The sequence below is a fragment of the Cebus imitator genome, unplaced genomic scaffold (genome assembly GCF_001604975.1).
Source record: "Cebus imitator isolate Cc_AM_T3 unplaced genomic scaffold, Cebus_imitator-1.0 Scaffold226, whole genome shotgun sequence".
In the NCBI taxonomy this organism is placed as follows: Eukaryota; Metazoa; Chordata; class Mammalia; order Primates; family Cebidae; genus Cebus; species Cebus imitator.
In genome coordinates this window covers 1,845,702-1,870,383 of record NW_016107541.1, presented here as the reverse complement: position 1 = coordinate 1,870,383, position 24,682 = coordinate 1,845,702, and the positions used below count along the sequence as shown (strand labels likewise).

At 39.4% G+C, this 24,682-nt stretch overlaps 1 protein-coding gene across 7 annotated transcripts in view; it reads left to right on the top strand.

Annotated features, from left to right (window-relative positions):
* The window catches only part of SEMA5A (semaphorin 5A), a 505,017-nt gene that overhangs the window by 118,016 nt on the left and 362,319 nt on the right, over window positions 1-24,682 (top strand). Inside the window, exon 1 of one of the 7 annotated variants that reach the window (XM_037727284.1) lies at window positions 16,868-16,887. The exons of 5 other annotated variants lie outside the window; for them this stretch is intronic. The gene's annotated coding sequence lies outside the window, so the exon portion shown is untranslated. Of the gene's footprint in view, window positions 1-16,867; window positions 16,888-19,010; window positions 19,031-24,682 lie in introns of those variants that run through there. One more of the 7 variants, XM_017496927.2, reaches the window with a different exon arrangement.

The following is a 24,682-nucleotide window of genomic DNA, read 5'->3' as shown; positions in this document are numbered from 1 at the left end:
TAGGGCAAGTCATTAAACAGTTCCTTGCCATGTAGCAATGACAATACAAAAGTAATAATGTGGATTTTCCAACATTTCCAAATCTGAAACATTTTTTGAAGCACTGGTAATAACTTGGTGATAATTCATAATGCTTATATTATTTGAGCACTTCCTGCATCCCAGACACTGCTTTTTGCCTGTCATTTCATCTTCTCAACAAGCATAAAAGTTCTAATATTATCCCCATTTAAAGGTGAGTGAACAAATTGTGGCGAGGTTAAGAAACTTGCCAAGGTCATGCTGAGGCCTCCTGCATGGCCGAGCCCAGTGGATAATATATAACTTCTTAATCCAACATGTAGTTCACCCCTTTTGTTTTGTAAAGGTCCCCAAAGGCTCCCTCATGGTAGAATATTACAGAAAAGAATTATAAAACAATAAAACCCACCTATTTTACATTTTATGGCAAAATAAAGTAGCTATAGGCCTCTCCAAATGGAATCTTGGTTTTATTTCACTGAGCTAGCAAATATTTTGAGGGTTGGAACCCACCCTCAATGTGTAATTTCCTTGCAGAAAACACATGATCGGTGGTTGATCTGAAACAAAAATCCCTCAAGGACAGACATCTGTATAAACAAATGGTGTCTCTGAAACATCTCTTCCTGTACATGGGGTCACCAAGGGCTAGTGGGCATCTCAATTAATGTCTGATTGGAAACCGTGCTTCTACTGTTGCTGTAACACGCTGTTTTTCTTGAAAATTGCGGTCAGAGTGACCATGAGAAATAACTTACATTATCCTTCCTCCCAAGGTATTTTTTATATTGTTATCATACTTTAAATTCTGGGGTGCAAGTGCAGAATGTGCAGGTTTGTTACCATAGGTATACGTGTGCCATGTGGTTTGCTGCATCCGTCACTCTGTCATCTGCATTAGGTATTTCTCCTCATGCTATCCCGCCCCATCTTTGTGAACACGTGTAATGTGTGAACCTCATTTTTAGGCACTGGTGATCTACTGGTAAACATGATAGAGTGATAGAGAGGCTCCTGGCTCTCTTGGAGCATACTTATTTATTTATTTATTTATTTATTTATTTATTTTTTTGAGACAGAGTCTCACTGTGTCGCCAGGCGCCAGGCTGGAGTGCAATGGCACAATCTCAGCTCACTGCAACCTCTGCTTCCCGGGTTCAAGCAATTCTCCTGCCTCAGCCTCCTGAGTAGCTGGGATTACAGGCGCATGCCACCACGCCCAGCTAATTTTTGTATTTATAGTAGAGACGGGGGTTTCACCATGTTGGCCAGGATGGTCTTGATTTCTTGACCTTGTGATCCACCCACCTCGGCCTCCCAAAGACCTGGGATTACAGGCATGAGCCACCGCGCCCGGCTGAGCATACATTTTTAATGGAAGAGTTAGACCATAAGCAATAATTGCATTCTCAATAAATAAAGTGTTGTACAGTGGCGAGTGCTATGACAAAAATTCAGATAGGTTCATGTGACGGAGAGTGAATAGGGGACAACTTTGGATTGGTTTGTGTGTAGTGGGGAAGGAGACAGTGATATGAACTGAACCCACAGAGGTGGGCAGGAGTTAGCACATATAGTGCTTTGTAAGCCGAGACATGAAACTTCTATGCCTGTTAGGGGCATTGGGAACCCTTTGGAGAAACAGTGGTAAGATATGAGTTATTTATGTTTCTAAACTGTCACGTAACTTATCAGGGTTACCACTGGGTTGGGAGAATGGATTGCAGAGTAGCTAGAGAGGAAGCAGGAAAACCAGGTTGAAGCGCTCACAGATGGTGGGGCTAGGCGTGATGGTGGCACAGACGATGGGGTTGTTAGTGGACAAGGAGAAAAGTGGATGGCTTTGGCATTTTTAGAGGTAGAGTCTGTGGTGCTCTGAGGGATTGTGCACTGGGGAGAGGGGAAGATAAATTAAGAATGAATTGGAAGTTTTAGAGCTCAGTAAGTGTGGACTATTTACTGAGACACAGAAGCCCTGAGGAGGTGTAGGTTTTGGAGGGAAAAACAACAGTTCTCTTAGAGCAATGCTAATTTCGGGTTGAAGGCTTTCATTTCTCATCTGGGTCTAGTGAGTAGACAGTTAGAGATACAAGTGTGGGCTATCGGGGAATGATTGGGAATAGAGCTGTGTATTTGGGGGTCATTGCCATATTGTTAGTATATTTGAAAACCAGGGCCTCTCACCTGGGAGATGCCTCAGACATGTTTGGGGACGGTATTGGCATCTGTTGCAAAGCTCCTCAAAATATTTCATTTGATACAGTAGTGCTTTGATACTTCAGAAGTGATCTCAAAGCGACAGAAAATCTCAAAGGCAATTCTCCTCTTGAGGGATTTCATCAACATCTTAGTAGCAAAATTCTCCACTGTTGTGTTGTAAAATGCCATTCTGGCTAGGGGAAATAAGATCAGACTCTTACAATGAAATATTCCATGTGAGTTCCTTTCAGCATTTATTTTGCCTTTTATTTCTCCCAATCAGCAGTTCAGGCTTCCATTCTTCTCAAAACCAGGCTCTTTCCAGTTGAGTCTTGGAAGGTGCTGAGCAAAGTAAGACATAGGCTACATAACAGCTTTTCTAGTTTTCTTAGTTACCAAATTGCCACTTTCTGACACTAAAAATTTGCTCTACAGTATTCTCATACCACACTGCTCTTTTAATTATTGTATTTTTTTTTTCCCAGAGACCTTGGGCTGGTGAAAAGTTAGTGTCTGAGAGGCCTGCTGAGTATTTTGTCCATGTAGTTCACATTTTCAGTGTCAGTTCCAGCTACAGGAGGCATACTTGTTGACTCAAATTGAATCTCTGTGAACATTTGTGATGTGTTGGGTGAGAGGCTCTTTGACCTGCTGTTAATAAAATGCAGCAGTCAGTGATGCAGGCCAGAGAGCCACTCAATGTTTGATTCCCTGCAAGGATTTTTGTTAACCTTACTTACATTGTTAACACCTTTTGTAAGAGGATCAAACCTATGAAGCTCAGGATGTCACCAGAGTTTTATCAGTGGCTTAGAAGTTTGATTTTCTATCAAAGAGAAATGCATTTGGCCTATTAATGTAAAGCTGAAGGCTCACATTTCTCACAGTTAATGAAGACAAGATTTGGCACTGGCCATTAGGATTCCCTGAGGCAGAAGGATTCTACTGTAAAGCGGAATGTAGGACTGTATGTTGAGAAGCAGTGGGTTGTGAGCTCCTAGAATCCACAGTGAAGACTTTGTGAAAAGGCTGTGCATCATTTGAGAGGCACAATGATCAAGAACTTGTCAAAATAGACGAGCCCAGGAACAAAGCAGATAACTAAGGAGTGAGTTATTTTCATCCAGTGGATCATTTCATTGTTAAAATGCCATTATGGAAAGTAGTTTATAAATAATCCAAAATATCTCATTTAAAAAATTCATGATTTTTTAGCACTTGTGAATCACCTCTCAAGAAAGCCATTTGGAACAAGTCTAGTGGGGAAGCAGGTGGTCAGAAGTCAACCTTCTGCCTCCAGAATGGCACTCAGCCTGAATTTTAAAATTATGTGTTTCTCCTCCTCTGTTGCATGGTGGTGTTAAAATCTCAGATAAGACATCCTTAAATGAATGATGCTGAGTTCACTGAGGGCAGTAAAATACAAAGGTGGAATTTGCATCAACTGTTCAGGACCTTTAACACTGGCTTGCATTAGACTCAGAGAACAAATCCCCTGCGATATCACTTCTTCATAAAATGATTTTACAGTTGATCCTGGCTTGCAGATGGAGTCAGTGAAAGAAAAGTGGATTCCATTATACTTTCTAAGATTAATTTTATTGCACCATTTTTGGGATTAGAAACATAATTGAACGTCCTCTTTGTTAAGATGATACCAATAATAGTCTGATAAAAATTCAACAAGATAGCAGCAACATAAAAAACACTGAAACATGCTTTGGAAGATCAGACAGAATGATAAATCCATTTCTCTTTCCAGCCACCTAGCAAAAAAGCATATGACTTTATTACTTGGAAAATTCTGAAAAACGACAGATTTCGAGAAAGAAACCCTCCATGGAAATGTAAGAAACCAGTTCTCTGGTTGACTGCATTCTGTTGGCCTTCTTGTTTTTATCTCTAAATAGGAGAAAACGTTGATACTACATACCATTTTTAAAGAAACAGAGAGTCAGTTCTTCCCCTCAAATTCACCTTATTTTTTATATAAACAGCTACACTTCTCCCTTTTCATGATGTCTTCTTCTCCTGATGCTGGAGACAGTTTTGGGGCTCAGAATTCTGGTCTGTATTTATGTTCGGGTAAAAGACTCCATCCTATGTACAGCATAGAGTAATAATTATAGCTGAACATTCCAAGTCAGTTGCTTTGCCCAGATTGAAGAATTATCCAGGGAGCAACCCCCTAGTAACATCTGTTTTGGAGGATGAGACCAGCTGTGCTAATGACTTGGTGTATGATGGCATTCTAATAAGCCAAGGAAGGGGCAAGGTGGCATCTGTGCCAAAGGTTAAGAAAGCATTCTTAAACATGTAGTTTTATTTATACTGTATTCTTTCCAAGTTTGTATTTCACCGAATGTTTTATCTTAGTAGTTGCAGAACGAGAATTTTCTGCTGATTCCTTCTCTCTTTTTGGCAACCTAAGGGATAGGCTGTAATTTGGTTATCATTAAAAGAAAACTGTGCTAAAAGATGACATAAACCATCCAAAAATCTAGCATCAGATAGAAATAATATTTGCAATCCTTGTAATAGGCATAAAGTTAATATTTCTAATATACAAAGAGCTCTTATAAATTGATGGGAAAAATTCAAGCAGCCCATAAGAAAATGGAAAAATATATGAATAGGTAATTCATGTAAGAGCAAAATCCTCATGTCCAATAAGTAGATGAAAGATGTTCTGTCCATTCCTATTAGGATAATTCAAATGAGAGATTATTCTTCTAACTGGCCAAGAAGAAAGAGAGAAAAAAGATAACACCATGGCAGGTAAGGATACTTATCGAAGGAGACTGTCACCCATGACGGATGGAAACATGAATTACTCACATTTTTGGGGAAAGCAGTTTGATGATCCTAATTAAAAATATACAAACTCTTTCACCCAGTATTACAACCCCTGGGAATATGTACTATACAAAGAAAAACACCAGTGTATAATACATGAGGGCATATATAGTGTAAAAATAAAAATAGCAACATACATATGTAAGGGCATGTATAATGAGCCTTTAGAGAAGCTTTCTTAGTGCTTCCTTTCCTCTCTCCCCAAAATCAATCTCACATATTGAATGTGTATCAATAAAGTATAGATTATATGTCAGTTAGATTATAAGACTATCTCAGATGTGATTAAAGATTAATTTAAATTGCACCTGGTTAACTTGGAGAGATTTTATGATATTATGAGAAAAATCTCATAAAGTAAAGTGACCTCCGTCCCCTGTGTCTGAATACCTGTGTTTGTATGTTACTGCAGAAACATGGAGGAAGATACAGAAGGCAACCCACTAGAGTGTTAACACCGATTATGTGGGTAGGAAAAGAAACAAGTTCAAAAGAAATGGCCCTGAAGTAGGCAGTGAGCTTGCAAAAGTATGAAGATTTGGGAAATGGGGCCATGAATTCTAACACTGTTGTTCTGGACATAGCAGAGGCCTGGTTACAAGTAAGATTGTCAGAGAGCATTTCTATTTTCTAAAGGGCTTGAAATAGTCTTACAAGGGCTACAGGCCATCTTCCAGTCCCCACTCATTGCTTCCTTATGTCAGGAATCGTGCTTCTGACAATTCATTCTTCTTTGAAAGTTCCCTTCTTAAAATACCAGCAGTCAGCAGCAGTGGATTAGAAATCCTTGTCTGCCCTTAGGTATTTGATGTAAGATATTTAATATTTCCCCTTCTCTCCAGCACACGAGTAACCCTATGCAAGTCAAAAAGGCTCCCTGTGTCTCATTTTCCTCTTCTGTGAGTATAACTACCATAATTCTTTTGTGCATTACAGGTAGTGACAAATACTATAATTAAGGTAAATTATAATGGCAAATGCATAACTTTTTATTCCAGGGGTGTTGCATAAAGAAAGATGGAATGTAATACAGCCCACCAGCACCACTCTGTTGGCAAATGCTGCTGCTATGCTTAAAAGCGGGAGCTTCCATGAGTTTTAGCGGTCTCTCTGGTACAGTTTTCGAAGCACTCCTGTGTATTGTACACGGCTCATGACAGAACACTATGCGTGCATGTTACTAATGGAGAAATGAAATAGTTCAGCCCAGGAACAAAGGCCCTTACATTATTTGAACTCCATCTGGAACCAATGTGGCCACCGAGGGGCCCAACAACACCCTGAAAGCAGCGGTTGGCTGCAGATGTGCTAATAGAGCTTTTGGGATGTACATCAAAGAGCAGCTACTCTAGACATAACTTTTCTCTGTGTGACACCACAGACAGACAAAAGTTGTTCTTAATTTGCTCCTCTGAAATCTGACTTGTTTTGTTAGTTATTTGTTGTGTTGATTTAATTTGAGCTCTGCTATATCTTGTCATGCAATGATTCTTGAGAAAAAAAAAATGAAATGCTCCTAGATGATAAACAGAAGTCATTTGGATGTCATTTATAAAATGCTAAATCTGCCACATACTTGTGTGTTCTTGCAGGTCCCTAGGAAACAGATACAACCCCCTATTTTCTCTCAGGACCTTATCAGGGTCCATCTGTGACTTTTTAGGTTTGCACACCATCAAAAGAGGTTGACCAGATGTGTGCATGTTTAAAACATGTTCTTAGAAGATTCAACAACAGGTCAATCAGCATCCTAGACCATCATTGCCTCATGCTCTTTGATCCTGAGCTCAGATGTACAGTTTTGCCTCACTGACCATGACCATTGAACATGAGTTTGCACTGCCCTTCCTCTGTCTTTCCCCTTCCTTTCTAAGTGAGGCAACACTCTGGCCAAAACATTTTCTGTAGACATCTACAGAACAATCCACCCAACAACCACAGAATATACATTTCTCTCGTCTGTACATAGACTGTCTTCTAAGATCAACCACATGCTTGGTCACAAAGCAAGCCTCAGTAAATTCAAAAACATGGAAATCATACCAGGGACACTCTCAGACCACAGTTCTATAAAAATAGAAATCAATACCAAGATCTCTCAAAAATATACAAGTGTATGGAAATTGAACAATTTACTCCTGAATAACTCGTTGGTGAACATAGAAATTAAGGCAGTAATAAAAAGATATCTTTGAAATTAATGAAAATGAGGACACATCTTACCAAAATCTCTGGGATGCAGCCAAAGCAGTGTTAAGAGGAAAACATATAGCCCCAAGACATCTTCATCAAGAACTTAGAAAGGTCTTAGACTAACAATCTAACTTTGTACCAAAACATAATTAAAAAAAAAAAAAAAAAAAAAGAACACATTAACCTGAAAGCTAGCAGAAGAAAATAAATGACTAAAATTAGAGATAATCTATTTGTCCTTTACTTTGTCCTAAATGGTTAGGTTGCCTATTACCTGCCTGAGCCATTCTTAGCACCAACAGATGTCTCTGGATACATTCTATCTCATTATTGCTCCTCATCAGCATCAGGAGCATAGGTAGTACAATTTGATTACTCTCTGGGGGTACGAATACATACATGTCAGAGTTCCTGTTTATGCTTTAGTGTGCCTTTGATATTTGTGAACTGTGTGGGGCAGTTGTTAGATGTAGAGGATGAAGAACACTCCTATTACAGGGCAGGAATTTCCTGCAAATGGCAAGGCTTTGATTACCATCAGGGGAAGGGGGCTGAGGATTATAGCCAGAACCAAATGCTGCTGCTGCTGAGGCAGATCACTCTGAAAATGTAGTGTTTGCCCTTATTTTGCTCCACTTTGCATATAGGAAGTGTTTTGGACTGAATGTTCCTGTGACCTCAAAATGCATATGTTGAAATCCTCACACCCAGTTTAATAGTATTATAAGGTGGACCTTTGAGAGGTGATTAGGTTGTAAGAGTGGAGCACTCATGATGGGATCAGTGCCTTTATAAGAAGATACACTGGAGAGCTTGCTTCTGCACTCTGCTTTCTGCCATGTGAGGATACAAGAGGGTGACGGCTGCCTCCAGACCAGGAAAGGCACCCCCTCAGACATGCATCTGTTGGCGCTTTGATTTTGGACTTTCCAGCCTTAGGAACAGTGAGAAATACATTCCTCTTGTTTAAGGCACTTGGTGTATGGTATTTGACTATAGTAGTCCCAACTGACTCTGGCAGGAAAGATTTAATAAATGTAAAAATGAGTTGTTAAGCAGAGAGACTGATAGGCAAGGGATGTGCCGATCTGAGGATTTGTGGTGATAAAGACAAGGCACAGAAGTGAGGGGAGAATGACTCAAGAGCAAAGAATGTGATTGTAGAATCAGGTGAATTGAATCCCCATTATCATTCTTGTTCCTTGTAACTTTGAAAACTACCAGAAGAAACAGAAGTAATCATCGGTTCCTGCATTGCAAATACGGGAGGTGCCAAGGAATAACTGAGGACTGGTCTATTCACTATCGGATGATATAGACAATCGAGAAGAAAAATGTACAAATTGGGATCCCATTTAAGGCTTAAAAATTCAGATTTATATGAGAATGTTTAAAAAGTTAGTAAAACAGATAATGTGCACACGTAGACATAGTAAATGTATTCTACATATAAAATCCAGTGGGATCACATATTTAATTAGAAGTTACAGCTTATAATGTTAAAAAATCCTGTTTGGAAAAACAGTTGTCTGTGAATTGTGTCCAACTGGTTTTATTTATTCTAGTAAAACTTCTTATGGGCAAAATGTAAAAGCAGCAGCATCTTAAAATAATACAGCAGAGAATTCAAATGCTTGCTATAAATTGCCTCTCTTATTTTTTTGCATGGTAGAATAAAGAGAAAATCTGTGTAGGATATAAAAGAAAATTAGAAAGCTGCCCAATGACTGTACCAGGCTCCCTATTTTAGTAGCTGAGAAACATTTTGGTGGTAAGAGACTCTGGTCTGACCAATTTCTTTTCTACTTACAGAACATGCTATGTAAATTACACCTTTTTTGTGTGTGTGTAAAGCAGAGTTTTTCAACCTTGGCACTATTGATATTTTGCTTTGGATAGTCCCTTCCTGTCCGTAGCAGTAGCACATTATAGAAATTTATCAGCATCACTGACCTCTACCCTTGGATGCCAGTAGGGTCCCCTTGTTGTGGTAACCAAAATTGTTTCCAGGTATTGCCAAATGTTCCTGAGGAGGGGGAGTAAAATCTCCCCTGATTGTGGACTCCTGGTTTGAAAGTATCTCACTAAATTAAAAGCAAGGGCAGATTCATAAAGACATTGTGTGTATTTATGCAGCCATAAATCTGTGAAGTCCAGGTCTTGAACTTGATGCACAAAGGCAATTTTCATGTTGCCTTTGACAACATTCCTGACCTTACACCAACGGCTTGTACTGCTATGTGGGTGAGAGGCTTTCGGGTGGCAGTGAGATAGGCAGGCCCTGGCATGAGAGGCTCTGCCCTTGTTTTCCCAGAGAGGCTCACCTTCACCTAGATCTAGTTGCTGGGAAGTATGGGACCTGCCTTTTGAAACTTTGGTGTTCATTCTGTGGTTACCAGTGATCAGAAATGGGTTAAAGTGGACAGTCCTCTGCCCAAGTGACCCTCTACCTTCCCTGACCTCCCACCTCTCCAGCTCTCAACACCTTTTCTTCTCATTTATGTACTAATGGGTTTTAGAGTGAAAGGATGAAATAAATAAAGCCCAATCTCTGGAGTAAAGGCTGGGTAAATTGGGAGCTTATCTAGAAGGATTTTTGAGAGAGAATTCCTGATCTGATGACCCATTGCCATAATTTTTACCAGTAATTCTACAAATAACACAAGGTTTAGTGTAAAATGTATACTTAGAACAAGTTGAAAGTCTTTTCTTTTTGAGGTTACCCTGAAACCGAGTTTATGGAGCTGAGTGAATGCGGCTTTAAAGCTGGCTTTGAAAGGACACTTTATTTTATTTTTTGGCTGCTCAGCTTTCTCAACTATATCCCAAATGAGAAAGTTATCCAACAACGGAAGATTTCACAGACTACATCTTTCAGCTACATCAGAGATCCGATGCCAGCTCCTGCACTGCAGAACATTATATGAATGGGCGACACTCTTTGAAATAGAGTGAGGCCATAAGCCAGTAAGTGAATTACAACGATGCAGACAGTAGTCATTTGGATTTGATAGGTGTTCAGCAGGGCTCCTATTACATATATTTTCCATTTTATTTAAAGGAAAATTCCATGCAATTTGCTTAGACCAACCATCTGGAAGTACTTTTTTTCTCTTTATTGCCTTTTGACACTTTGCCAGTTGAAAGAAAAAAAATACAGAGGTTGAGAAAATTATAAAAATACTGATTTTAATGCAATTAGTGTTAATGAAAAAGATATTTTTTTGTCTTTCATTACATGCAGAGTTAAATTAAATTCCCCCAAGCATTCTTTGATAATTATTTGTCCTCTGGTGTGTGCGATAAAGCATTTAGATTCCTGTCCCTCCTCATGCTATCATTTTACATCCCCAAGGCCCAACACGTCTTACACGTCTGTGTTCAGTGATCATAGCAGCTTTATTAGATAGAAGAACTCCATCTTAAAATGCAGCAACCCCAGATGCTGAGCAGTTCCTAGGAATGGTACAAAGCTTCTTCTAAATTGGCCAAGGTCTTTTTCCTTTCTGGAATGAAACTTTGTTTAAGAAAGCATTATTTAGCCACGTGTGGTGGCTCACGCCTGTAATTCCAATACTTTGGGAGGCCAAGGTAGGTGGATCATGAGGTCAGGAGTTCGAGACCAGCCTGGCAGATATGGCAAAACCCCGTCTCTACTAAAAATACAAAAATGAGCCAGGCATGGTGTGGTGGTGGGTGCCTGTAATCCCAGCTATTTGGGAAGCTGAGGCAGGAGAATCACTTGAACCCAGGAGACAGAGGTTGCAGGGAGCTGAGATCATGCCATTCCATGCCAACCTGGACGACAAGAGCAAGACTCCACCTGAAAAAAAAAAAAAGGCAGTATTTCTGGAAAGCTGCATCTTAAAATAACCATTCATAAGAATTACTTGGTAATAGTTGACTTACTGAAAAACACAACTTTTTGATTAATTTGACTGAAATGTCTGTATGCTTTGATAGCCATTCTGTCTCATGGTGACTGGATCATTCCTTTGTGTCAAGTAGACTGATCTTTGGGAGGCAATGAATCACAAAAAAATTGGGACCCATCTATGAAATGGCATAATATTTTTGGAGAAGTCATCTATGGAAAGGAGTGATATTTATAGTAGACTTGCTATAAGCAGGCACCGTCTTAGGTATTTTACATATGTTATTTCAACCAGTCATCTTGGGAACCCTACAAGGCAAGGGGCTTTTGGTGTTATTTAACAGATAAAGCTGAGACACAGAAGGATGTCAGTTTCCCAGGGTATAGTCATGAAGCTGGAATTCATTCCCATTTTTGCCAACTTAAAACCCCATGCTGTGATACTGGGAAAAATGACTAATGCTTTTCTTCTCTTAGTTGTGGATGATACCTATGGTTGATATTTTCTTCTAATGAATAGATCTGGTATCGTCTGTTAATGTTTTGGGTGAGTTTTTTGTTGCATTTGCATGAAGATTTCTAGGAAAGGTCATCGCCAATATTTCATATTATGATTGGCAGAAAGCAGAAGCATCAGTTCTGCCAGCGTTGCCTAAACGTTTGAAAATGAACCTATTTCCATCTATTTATGCAGGATCCATAGTCAGACCACTGGATGTAGTTCTTTGTCATCAAATCTGATCTTTGTCCAAAGATTAAATGTACATCTTTTTATTTTCCGCTCATTTAGAGAGACTCTATTGCATAGTCATCAGTAGGAAGAGCTAGAGAAAAAAGAGCTAGAAAAAGATGAAAGAAAAATTACTTTCATCTTCGAAGAAAGTAATTTTTCCTTATAGTTGAATCACTAGATCTTGAATGCAGCCAAGAAGTTTCCCATGTCTTATGCTTCATTTATTGTAGATGAAATTAATGTTGTTCAATGGTATCCTTTAAAGCCTCAAATATTATTAAAATGAAATACGATGATTATAATAACACCTGTTTATATGCATAATATGTGTTTTTCTAAAGTAATTACATAATAGATTTTTATTTCACCATGACAAAAGGGTTGGGTATCCTGTTAGCTGTCACCGTTAGGCAAGAAAAACAGTAGGTGATAATTATGAATCAGATCTTCTCAGATTGAAAAAAAAGTTAGGAAATGTTCTGTTCCAGTTTCTTTGATGAGTTTTATTTACTTTATAGAGATTTTATATACCCATTTTGATAAACATTTGGCTTGTGTTCAGTGAAATTTATTGAAAGGACCAATGATAAACTTCATAAATGCCAGACTTTGTGGGAGACTCAGAATACAGGAATGTTTCAGAAACATGTACATTATTATGGCTCTGTAATCTGACTTTTGTTGAGCATATGGAACTTTTGTTGTGTATGTATAACAAAAACATTGTCACATAATATCGGCTATCCCTTGCTTTCCCTATCCTGTAACTATGTATACTCAACAAGGTAAACATATATAGAAACTTATTAATTCATGCAGTGATTTCACACATTCATTCTTACCCTGTCTTATACCTGTCTTCTTCTACCCCCTTTCAGCCCCCAGCAGGCCTTACCATTGTTTTCAATTTATACTGTTTTAAGGCTTAAGGTTCTTTCATTATGAAGTCTTGCTGGAACATACCAGAAGGCTTTGCCCAATATATCAGTGTATGACAGCCCATTTATGTGACTCCTAGCTCCATCTTGCTCAATAGTTGGTAGGTGCCATTGAAGTCTTTGACGCTCTTTGCCTAAATTTTCCAAATCTTTCCAAAGGCTCAGAATCCAGTTACGTTCTTTCTGATTCTTCTCCTCCTAATGTCTTTATTTCTGGGTAATGCCATATGTATCTAGTGTAGATGGTTACGTTTGGTGTCATAAGTGGCCTGTGCTTAGGTAATGCCCATTCTCCTTCTGCAAACCATACCCGTGACAATTTGAGAATTGTGAGAACTGTTTTTGTCCACTATCCTGTCACTGGGTAATTTTATTTCCTGTTTTCCTGAGGACCTGCCCACTATCTCCAACATCTCCTTCACTCTTGACTGCTAGGAGCCCAGTGGTTTGGCCACCAGACATTGTACCCATAGCTGGAGTGAGGATTTTGTTTATCTCCTGCCAATACTTGCTATGCATACATTTCATTGGATGGGAAATATGGAATGGTAGACGTTATGGATGAAACACCCGAGACTGTTAATGGATGGTTCAGGAATGCTTTGCTATGGTAATCAAGTCTCTTTATACAAGAAAATGCAGGTTGAGCATCTTTACTCTAAAAAACTAAAGTCTAAAGTGATCCAAAATCTAAAAACTCTTTGAGCACCAACATGATACCACAGGTGGAAAATTCCACACTTGACCTCATTTGATGGATTGTAGTCAAAATGCAGTCAAAACTTTGTTTCATGCATAAAATTATTAAACATATTGTATAAATCACCTTCAGGCAATGTGTATAAGGTGTATTTAAACATAAACAAATTTCAAGGTTAGATTTGGGTTTTATCCCCATGATAGCTTATTATGTATATACCAATTATATATATGCCAATATCCGAAAATCCAAAAAAAAAAAAAAAAATGCAAAATCTTCATTGGTTCCTGCCCCAAGCACTTCAGATAAGAGATACTCAGCCTGTAATAACAAGTGAGACTGTTCCATGTTAAAAAGAATAATGAAGTAGTAAAAGGATAACAATAAAAACAGTTTATAATTTATTTTTATATGGAGTCCTGATCTGAGAGTTTGAATAATATAAGTCAATCAAGGAAATCATTCCAAAGATCTTCATGCATAGTCTTTTAGTTATAGGACAATTTAGTAAACGGTAGACTACATGTTGTTTTTATACAATTAATTTTTATGCAATTAATTTATTGAGGGCTTAATTAGAACAAGCAGAAGGGGGAGGGAGAAGGGAAAGGGAATTCTATAACCCATGATAAGACTGAGTTTTCTACCCATGTTTTACCGAGACAGGACATCACGTTCCTGCAGGAGACTGAATGTTCTTTTCAGGGAACACTTTGCATGGATTTAGCTAAGACCCTCTGTCCCATTCTAAACAAATGCTCTAGTACTGACAGTCACAGTATCATTTGCCTTAATTGGCCTTAGTTTACCCTCCTATAGGTGATATTTTATAATCATGATGGCATACTCATAAAACTCAAAATGTGAGTTTTATGTTTTGTGGATACAAGATTAATTCTGATTCTCTCCTTTCATCCCTTTCTCATTGGTAACTCATGAGCACAGCTGAGTTCGTGGGACTGGAGATGAGTAACCCTTCTGGCAATGAATGATACCTGGGAACGACGGGACTGGACAATCGGTACAAGTGACAGGAGGGAAGAGCTCAGCCTATTCTAGTTGGGCATTGTATAGGGAGGCTCAGGTGTGCCTCTAGGGTGGGCAACTAGCAACACACTTTTGCTTCCACTTCAGGCAGCATGCACGTCACTTGTGTGTGGGGTGACAACACATAGCCTCTGATGAGGCTGAGTTCAGAGGGCACCCACTGTGCAGATACGGAACAGAGTACACATGAAAAACTCGCTTCCTATTTGTCTACTGGAGCCCAGTGGCTGAGCTAAATCGTGTCCAGTGAAGAAAACTCATCAAACTCTGGAGCCTCTACAGATAACTAGTGGCACAGCAAAGAACATGTTACAGATATGCCCTCTGATTTCTACCCTTCCATTAGGCAGCGTCCGGCCATGTTTCTTTTGTGTGGGGTAGATCTACTAACTTGGGATGCATGGAAGTTGACCGTGGTTTTTGGAGTGGTGCTATAATCTATTTTATTTAGGTTACACTGTATACGTAGTTTTCCAAATGATCATAAGATGAAATGAGAAGTACCGTTATATAAAAAAAAGTGCAGGTGGAAACTCATTTGCTCTGACTCAAGAATAAATATAGTGAGTCGATAGAGAACGCTCTGTTGTGGAAATGTAGGCAGCTTGAATGTCTTTTTTTCTGCTTTTATTTATTCTTTAAAACATTTTTATTTTTCTTCATTTCTTCTAAAATGGAGTACATATGCAGAAAGTGCAGATTTGTTACATAGGTACACGTGTGCCGTTGGGGTTTGCTGCGCCTCTTGACCCGTCCTCTAAGTTTCTCGCCTCACCCCCCACCTCCTAACAGGTCCCAGTGTGTGATGTTCCTCTCTGTGTCCACATGTTCTCATTGTTCAACTGCCACTTATGAGTGAGAACATGCGGTGTTTGGTTTTCTGTTCCTGTGCTGGTTTGCTGAGGATGATGGCTTCCAGCTTTAACCTTGTCCCTGAGGAATGTCTTTTTTCTTTCCCTGCAGATTGTTTTATTTACTTACTTATGTCTGTGAAAAGAGTAGCCTGAATTTTTTGCAAGATTAAAGACAAATAAAATGAAAATCCCAATCCTGTGGAGATTGACTGTTGAATGCCCAGAGAAATCACACAGTAAAACAGCCCCAGGAAAATAGAGCAAAATGCTTTCAAAAGTTGAATTAAGAAAGGAAATCACTATTTGGAGCATGTGTAATGTGAAAGAAAATGTATTAGTTATACATACTCCATTTTTAATAAGATCTCAGTATCCAGCCGGGTGCAGTGGCTCACACCTGTAATCCCAGCACTTTGGGAGGCCGATGCAGTCAGATCACTGAGGTCGGGAGTTCAAGACCTGCCTGACCAACACAGAGAAACCGCATTTCTACTAAAAAATTACAAAATTAGCTGTGTGTGGTGACAAAAGCCTGTAATCCTAGCTACTAAGGGGGCTGAGGCAGGAGAATCTCTTGAACCCTGGAGGTGGAGGTGGCGGTGAGCCAAGATCTCACCATTGCACTCCAGCCTGAGCAATAAGAATGAAACTCCATCTCAAAAAAAGAAAAAAAAGATCTCAATATCCTTCCGGAGTGCATTGTTATATTTAATTTTTAACTTTCTTAATAGACTCACATGATCATGTGATTTTTTTCCCAGTTATTATAGGTGTATGTGCATGCTTAGCTGTTATTTATACTCTTTCTTTTATTTAATAAAAACAAATTAAAGGAACTGAGAAATAAAACTTCTGTATGAACTTTTAATTAACAGTATCTAAAAAAGAAATTCTCATGGTAAAACAAAAGCTAAAAGAGACTTTTTTCCCATCAAATTATTTTTATAGGTATTTTCATAGAAGATATATACAATTTTGTAATTAGGATTGCATTGTTCCTGGATAAAAAAAAGAAAAAAACCACATGATTATCTCAATTGATGCAGAGAAGGCCTTTGACAAAATTCAACAGCATGGATATCAAAAAAAAAAAAAAAAACCCTCAGTAAAAGATTTACTTAATATGAAACCAGAGAACAGGAGGGATGTTACATGTTTGTTAAAACCACAGAGTTTTCCAAAGATGTTTTCTTTACCTTGAGGCTTTGATTGCTTATCTGCATGGGTGATCTCCAGAAAGCACCCTGCGGACAACACAGACCCCGATTTAATGCCTCGTGTCTGAATGTCTGAGGAGCGTCTCTCTCTGTGGCCAGGTGCATTTAATCATTCTCAACACCTCCTCAGAGCAAGACGTGTACTTTTGCACAGGGAGAAACATAGTCATGGAAAGGTTTAAGATGGTCTGAAGGTCAGCCAGCAAATCAGTTACAGAGAGGAAGTCACAGCTGAGGAACCTCGGGCACATGCAGGTAAGGGTCACCTCACAGGTGTGGGTGGGGAGGGGCGTGCACAGGACCGCAGGTGGATGTGCAGAGGGATGTGGAGTTCTAGTTCTTGCTTGACCGTGAACTCAGCCTATCAGGTGAGTACAATTTTTGTCACATGGCTTTGTCATTGCTAACTGGCCAGTAACTTTTAGTGGTCCCGCGTAGCCTAAGAAGGGATTTGGACTCCTTAGATGAGGGGTATATCCTAAATCCTAAATTGCACTGTGTGATATTAGACTTTGAAGCTTTAGTGAGAGGTGTGTTTGGGTGAATGATTATCTTCTGACTTTTCTAGTGAATATTTTCATGTGTCGTCAATCATGTTTCTTACCCCGTAGATATGAAACTGCACCTTTCTGTAAAAAAACTATTTAATGATTAGCCAGGGTGCCAGAGGATGATTGAAAAGTATCCAGCTGGCATTAGGATTTGAGGGTTATCGTTTCAACTCTGCTGCCAACTAATTCAGTGTTACCTGGGTAAACAACTACCCTTCTTCAGGTCTTAGCTTCCATGCCTGTGAAAAAAAAAATTTTTGCAGTAAAATCAGTGATTTTTAAACTGTGTTTAAAATGGCCCCAGATTTTCTTCAAAATGCTCTCAGAGGAGGGGGACGCTGCGCTCGGGACTCTTAAAAATAGGATTCTGTTGTTGGAAAAATCACTGGCTATCTCTTGGACTCTATGGCATTTATTTTAAAAATATAATTTAAAATTTGTTTTGGAACTGTTTTTGGTGTAGAGTGGCTACACATTGCAGTGGTTCAGAGAGCATGGCGAGATGGCTACCCAGATTCCAGTTTGAGTTCTGTCAACTGGGACACCTTTCTTAATGTCCCTTTGCCTCAGTTTCTTCATATGAAAAACGTGGATAATAACAGTAAACCTCGTGTTGAGCCATTATGAGGATAAATCAATTGATAATATAAAATACTTAACATCATTCCTATACCTGCTAAGCACGACGTAGGAGTTAGATCAATAGATGCCCATCCATCGGAAAGCTTGCTTCATAGCATGGAGGGAATTTCTGTAATTTGTGAGCAATTCAGTATTTACTGCACATCCAATGTGTTTCAAGTTTGACTTTATAAGTTAGTAACCTAAGAATTTGTGTGGAGAGGGCATCCCAGATAAAGATCATGACTTCAGCTAGTTTTGGAATTGTAAAAGTACCAGAAGTAGAAAAGTCTAGTGGAGATGAGATGTGTGAGCTGGAGTGCTTTAGCGGATTATGTTCAAGGAGAAGGTTGATTGTGCTGGAGCCCAATGCGGGGTTATAGAATTCCATGCTGTGGAGAGTGAGACTTCTAGCCAGCTGTGATGGCGGTGGTGGTGGTGGTGGTAATGGTGGTGCTGGTGATAACAGTGGTGTTGGGGATTGTGGTAGGTGGTGATGATGATGTTGAAGATGGTGGTGAAAATGGTGGTAGTTGATGTTGATGATAGTGGTAAATATGGTAGTGGTGGTGATGATGGTGGCAGTGATTGTGGTGTGGTGTGGTGGTAGTGGTGATGGTCATAGTGGTGGTATTGGTAATGATGGTGGTAGTTGTGGTGTTGGTAGTGATGGTGATGCTGGTGGTGGTGATGATAGTGGTAGAGATTGTGGTGTGGTGGTAGTGGTGATGGTCATAGTAATGGTATTGGTAATGATGGTGGTAGTTGTGGTGTTGGTAGTGACAGTGATGATAGTGTTGGTGACGGTGGTGGTAGTGATGGTGGTGGATGGTAGTGATGGTGGTTACAGTCATAGTGGTGGTGTTGGTGATGATGATGGTGGTTGTGGTAGTGGTATTGGTGGTGATGGTGGTAGAGATGGTGGTGATGGTGATGAGGATGATGGTGAGGCAGGACGCAGACTCTTCTTTTTCCTTAATTGACTTTTGTGCTACGTACTCACCATCCAGAGCTTAAAGGCATCTGGCAGGCTAGTGCATTAGTTGATAAGGAATAGCTTAGTTGACCTAGCAGCAAGAGGGTAAGAAATGGGGAAAATATGGCTGGAAACCGAGGAAGTTTTTTTCCCCTCTATTCTTTATTGCTGACCCCTGTTCCCTCTTCCACAGGTGCACACTTGCCTGGTAATTCTGTTGCCGCAAGCAAAGCAAAGTGAATGCAGCCAGGTAGCTTATGGGACCAAAATACGCTTCCCTGGGAGGTTTGTGGTTCCTAAGTTTTGGAAATGTGTTATGAGGGCTAAATTTCAGTGTTCACTTCATTTACCAAACTGTGCTGTCCTTATTACTGTGGTAACAGAAGCGTATTTAACTTGTACCCATCATACAACTGATTTTTAAAATCCATGTTTCATTGTGTTGAAATTATGTCATAGCCATTCAGGATACAGTTTTGATTGCCATGTGTAGCACTTTCTGTCAGATCATATTAGCATAGCAGGTAGAGAAGAAAATCAAAGTATAGAAAATCAGATCACAATATTATCTTTCTATGTTTAGTCTATTTGTTACATACCCTTTTTTAAGATTGTATCTTTGTGTATAGCAGTGGTCCTCAATGGAAGGGAGAACAATTCTGTCCTCTCCTCCTCTGGAAGGGGACATTTGTCAACACTCAGAAACATCACTTTGATTGTCAAGACTGTTTCTTGAACTATGAACATCTCATGAAAGGCAGCAGGCAATACTGCTTAGCATCCTTCAATGCACAGGATAGATCCGTAATAAACATGTATCCTGTCCAAGATGACAGTTGTGCTGAAGCTAAAGAACTCTGGAATAGAGTGTCTTTTCTCTGAGAAATCTGATAGAATACCTTTCTCATTCTAGAATCTCTTACTTCTTCATTCTTCAGATTCCATGATAATAACTGTCTAACTTTTACTGAAAGACTTGTTTGAAATCCATCTACTGCATCAAACCTACTTGCATTGGGCTAATTTTTTAAAATGTTATTTCCATACATTCACTTCACATAAACATTTCAAATTTGTGTTAAAATGACAGCTGTTTATGATTTTAAACCTGATATTTTATCAGTTCTTAAACATTAAACTATAGCTGTTTCTTCTTTTCTAATTTGATTTTGAGTTCCTTAATACCTGTTAAAATTTCTTTGAATAATTTCAAAAATGTCCAGTGCTATCCATACTTTACATATCCAATAAATATTTAAGGCTTAAATTATATATCTGATGCATTTATACAAGTCAAAATATTTTATTGATATTTATAATTCCTTTTATTAAAGATAAAATCAGTGTTGGTTTTTTTTTTCCCCCAAAGCAGAAATCGAGTCAATACTCGCTGGATTTGAGTACTGACATGAGGGCAGTTTGTTTTATGTTTAAGAAAATAATTCTAGTTTTCTACTTTTCTAGGCCTAATTATTACAATTTTTAAAATAAATCTCGGCTGGGATCTTTATGTGACTATTCCCACTGGCCAGCCTTTTAAAAGCCTGTGTTATGTTTTCTTTATTTCACACATTATAAATTAGTATCACTGCCTTTGCTGAACTTAGCAGTAAGTCAGTCATTGCCACTGGAAAAATGTTTGTATTTGGTCAAATACTGCTCTTATGCATGTGGAATGCTCTGAGACAGAGCTAATTTGTTGTCATTTTAACCCCGTTCACTTTTGTTTCTAACAAATTCTTTCCTCCATGTCTATTTCTCTGACTACATAAGGCGGAAGAACTGTAGTACCATCATGATTCATGGCAAATTGGAAACTCAAGTTTCTTTTATTCCTGATGGGTAAAGAAGGGTCCCAGATATTCATCATCTTGTCATTTTTGCTGGCTTGTGAGTCCTATTCTCTGCTGGCCACTCTTGAGCTTGTACGATGCACCTGTCTGAACCTGCTTACCATGGATGAGTTGGTGACCTCTCTTACAGATATCGTTTACCCACATATGCCTTCCATATGGCCAATTCAATGATAAGGAGTAATAAGTGATACAGAAGATAATCCAGCATGTTTGAAGTTCCTCCTTTTAGAAGGGCTTGGAGATAACCTCATGATTATTGACCATTAGCTGTGCACCCAGCATTCTGGCCACGCTTTGTGCATATTAGCTCATTCACTCCTTGCAAATGCCTGGAGAGACTGTGGGGTATGAGTATCCTTATTTACCCACAGGGAAACAGCACCTCATGGGGCTGAAGTCGCTTTGCCAAGACTTTCCTGTAATTGACTCAGCCCTGTTCAGGTGTGAGTCTAGTATTATTCTCACTTTCTGTCTCCCCCAGAATCCCATTGGCTTTGATTAGACATCATTCAGTTCAATGAGGCTGAATGAAGATGACACAGACTCAGAAGAAATGCTGTCCTGGGGCTTTGGACTTTAAACATTGCTTAAAATTAAGAAATGTGCTACCTTTTGAATGGAAAGATTAGAAAGCCCTAAGTTAGAATTCATGGCTACTGGATGATAGGAACAATTTTTCCAGAGTACATATGTCAGTCAAATGGTGAAATTCCTGGGGAATTTTGAATGTCTGCGGAGTCTGTTTTTCTGTGAAGTTATTTCTAATGTTATTCCCATCCTTAGGAAGGTCAGAAAAGCTGTAACACATGGGTGTTTTCAACACCCTATTTTGTTTCTTGATGTGCACACAGTCTCAGGAACCACTCCTGGGGAGTTAGCTGTTTGGGCTTGTTGTTTCATGGTGGGGTAAAATAATGAGTATCTTGCTTAACATTCTGTAACTCTAGAAGTTGCTTCCAAACCACACAGTTTCACATTAAACTGGGTGAGGGAATGTGCTCTGCAGAGCTGGTTACCTTACATTCGCCCTTTCTTTGGTTGGCGGGATAATCCGTCCTGGAATCTAATACTTTTCAAAAGAAAGGCATAACTGGTGGTTTCTGGTTGTAACGCCAGTATCCTTTTTACATGAATTAACCTTTAGAGGTCACCTGAAACAGTCCACCTGGAAGGTCTTAGTGTTTGTTTATTCACTAGTGGCTGCATTCTTTCTGTGATCTCAATAACTAGCTATCAGAGGCTAGTCTAATCAGAGTTTTTACCCTGAACAAAAGGAAATTGGCTTCAAATTATTTGTGTCCAGTGGGACTCTAGAATGGTCTTTCATAAGATAAACCTCCTAATCACTCAGTGTTACAAATATACATTTTAAAATAATGTGATTAAATAAGAAATCTAGTGATACAGCATTAGAGACTTGAGCTGTGTTAACAAGTCTACAAAAGATTTAGCCTTGGCAGAAAGATGTATTGCTGGTATTAGAAGATTATGGGCACCCAGGCTGCAATATGGGTGCCATTTTTCTTGTTAACATATACATACTGGAGATTGTTATTTGAAACCACTTGACTTTATGAGTATGATTAAAAAAATCATTGATGTCTTCTTAATTTAACTTCATGGCAGGCAGCTAATGAAAATGTGTATCACCATGGTTCTGGGAAATATGACAGCTGTAGATTTCATAGATAGGAAAATGAACAGAGGGATCATATGTACTACTTTTAAAACTGGTTCATAGGCTGGACACAGTGGTTCATGCCTGTAATCCCAGTACTTTGGGAGGCTGAGGCGGGTGGATCACCTGAGGTGAGGAGCTCGAGACCAGCCTGTCCAACATGGTGAAACCCCATCCCTACTAAAAATATAAAATTAGCCCAGTGTGGTGGCATGCACCTGTAATCCCAGCTACTCGAGAGACTGAGACAGGAGAATCGCTTGGACTGTGGAGGCAGAGTTTGCAGTGAGCCAAGATGGTGCCACTGCCTTCCAGCCTGGGTGACAGAGTGAGACTCTGTCTCAAAAAATCAAACAAACAAAACTGATTCACAGTTAGGAGGTTAGGTGAGCTTAGAACTTGGATGTAAACACTCTGTAGTTTTATACCCAGACCTTTGCCGTGTTTCTGACCGGCTGTGGTGGCAGAAGAGGAGAGAGCTGTGTGTGAACAGTTGCTGTTTCCCTTTTCTCTCATTCTCTCCTTCTATTTTAATAAGTTCTTTGTTCTAAGGTTTAAGCCTCTGTGCACTATCAAGGAGTATTCAGCAAAGAGGACTGGCTCATTTTTCAGCAGAGTATGAGATGGCTTAAAATTAGGGGTTCCAATTTTCATTATACTGTGACAGCAGGTATGTGTTAATCATTGCATGCTAGTCAGTGTGAGATGATGCATGGAGGGAATTCAATATTACAATCCTCATAGCAACCCACGGGGAAGTACAATTAATATCATAGTGTTGTAACGAGGCAGCTGAATGTTAGTGAGGTGAAATAACTTGCCCAAGGCCACCCAGCCAGCAAGGGGCAGTGCAGAGACTTAAACTCAGGTGCCTGGTGGAGGAGCTGGGATTCCTAATCTCGTGTGCTTCCTCATCTGTTTTACAAACATTGCCTGTGTCTCTGCAATGTTTCAGACCTAAGCTCGATTGTGATAAAAATGTATACTGTACTAAAAGAGTGTCTTTGTCCATGGGCTTGTTTGTATTGGGTAATTAAGTTTATAAACAATTATATCACTCTGTAAGTGGACATAAAAAGGGGTATATACAATGAGTTTCAATGCGAAGTGAAAGGAATAATTCATTCTCCTAAGTGATGACAGAGGGTAATTAATATGGCTTTTGTGGATACATTTGTGGTGGACCTTCATAAAAGAGGGGAAGATAGAAAATTGTAGTTTGGAGATGGCATTTGGAGGATAAAGAGCAAGGGGCATGTAGGCATAAAAATGCTGGTGTCAAGCGTGCTGAATTGTGGGTGCATGGTGGACCATGAGGCAGGAAGGGGAATTTGGAGTGAGTTTGTGTTGCATCTTGCTGGCCATGTTCTGGGACTGTCATAAGACCAAGTCTAGAAGGTCCTGATGGAGGGGCTTCAGCCATGTTGAGGATACATGGGAGGAAAAGGAGAATAGAACCGGGGATGATTCAACCAGGATACTGCTGGGGCAGGGTGCGAAGGACATTCAACAGATAACATCTTGTGGCCTCTTAGTACAGTTCTGGTGGTGTATTGGGAACCTTGAAAACATGATGAGATTATTGGGTCCTCAAAACCTTGACAGGTAGATTGTACTAGTAGACTATTTCACCTCACTAACATTCAAAACCTCAAAACCTTGACAGGGAGATGAGCTAGAGCTTATTGGGTCCTCAGAAACTTGACAGGTAGATGGTACTTCTTCTTCTTAGAAGAGAGTTACCAAAGAGTAGTAACTCTTTTAAAGCCACAAAGCTGGAATGTGGGACATATTTAAAACTCACTTCTGTGTGATTCCACAAAGAGCTCAAAAGGCCTATAGAATAGTCCCATTTGCACAGAGGACTCATAGGTAAAATCATAGCATCTCTTGTGAAATTGGAGGTGAGAATGAGACACTCCAATTTTACAAAATCCAGAGGTGATGAGAGAGGAGATAAGCTATCAAAATCCTTTTTTTGCTCTGTGATTACATGTTTATGGCAGAACTTTTTAGTTCCTGGTCATGACCTACATCTCCCTGCTAGTTGTAGGAATTACATGAATGTTCTGTGGATCCTCCTTTATGGATTGACATTAAGTGAGACGAGCAGGCCAAAGAAGTATAGTTGAGATATCAGAGCCAGCATTTGAGTGTGCATGTGAATAGAGTTAATTATGAGCATGTGGTTACAGCAAATAAGGACATAATTTTCTATGTTATAGACCAGTGGAAACAAGTGTGTAGCAATTCATATTTGGGGCCTTATTTGACTGGGACAAGCTTGCATTTGATTTATTGGAGCATGAAGAAGACAGTGTGCTGACCTTCTCAGAGGCATTGGTTTAGAGGGAATGGTGACAGTTTG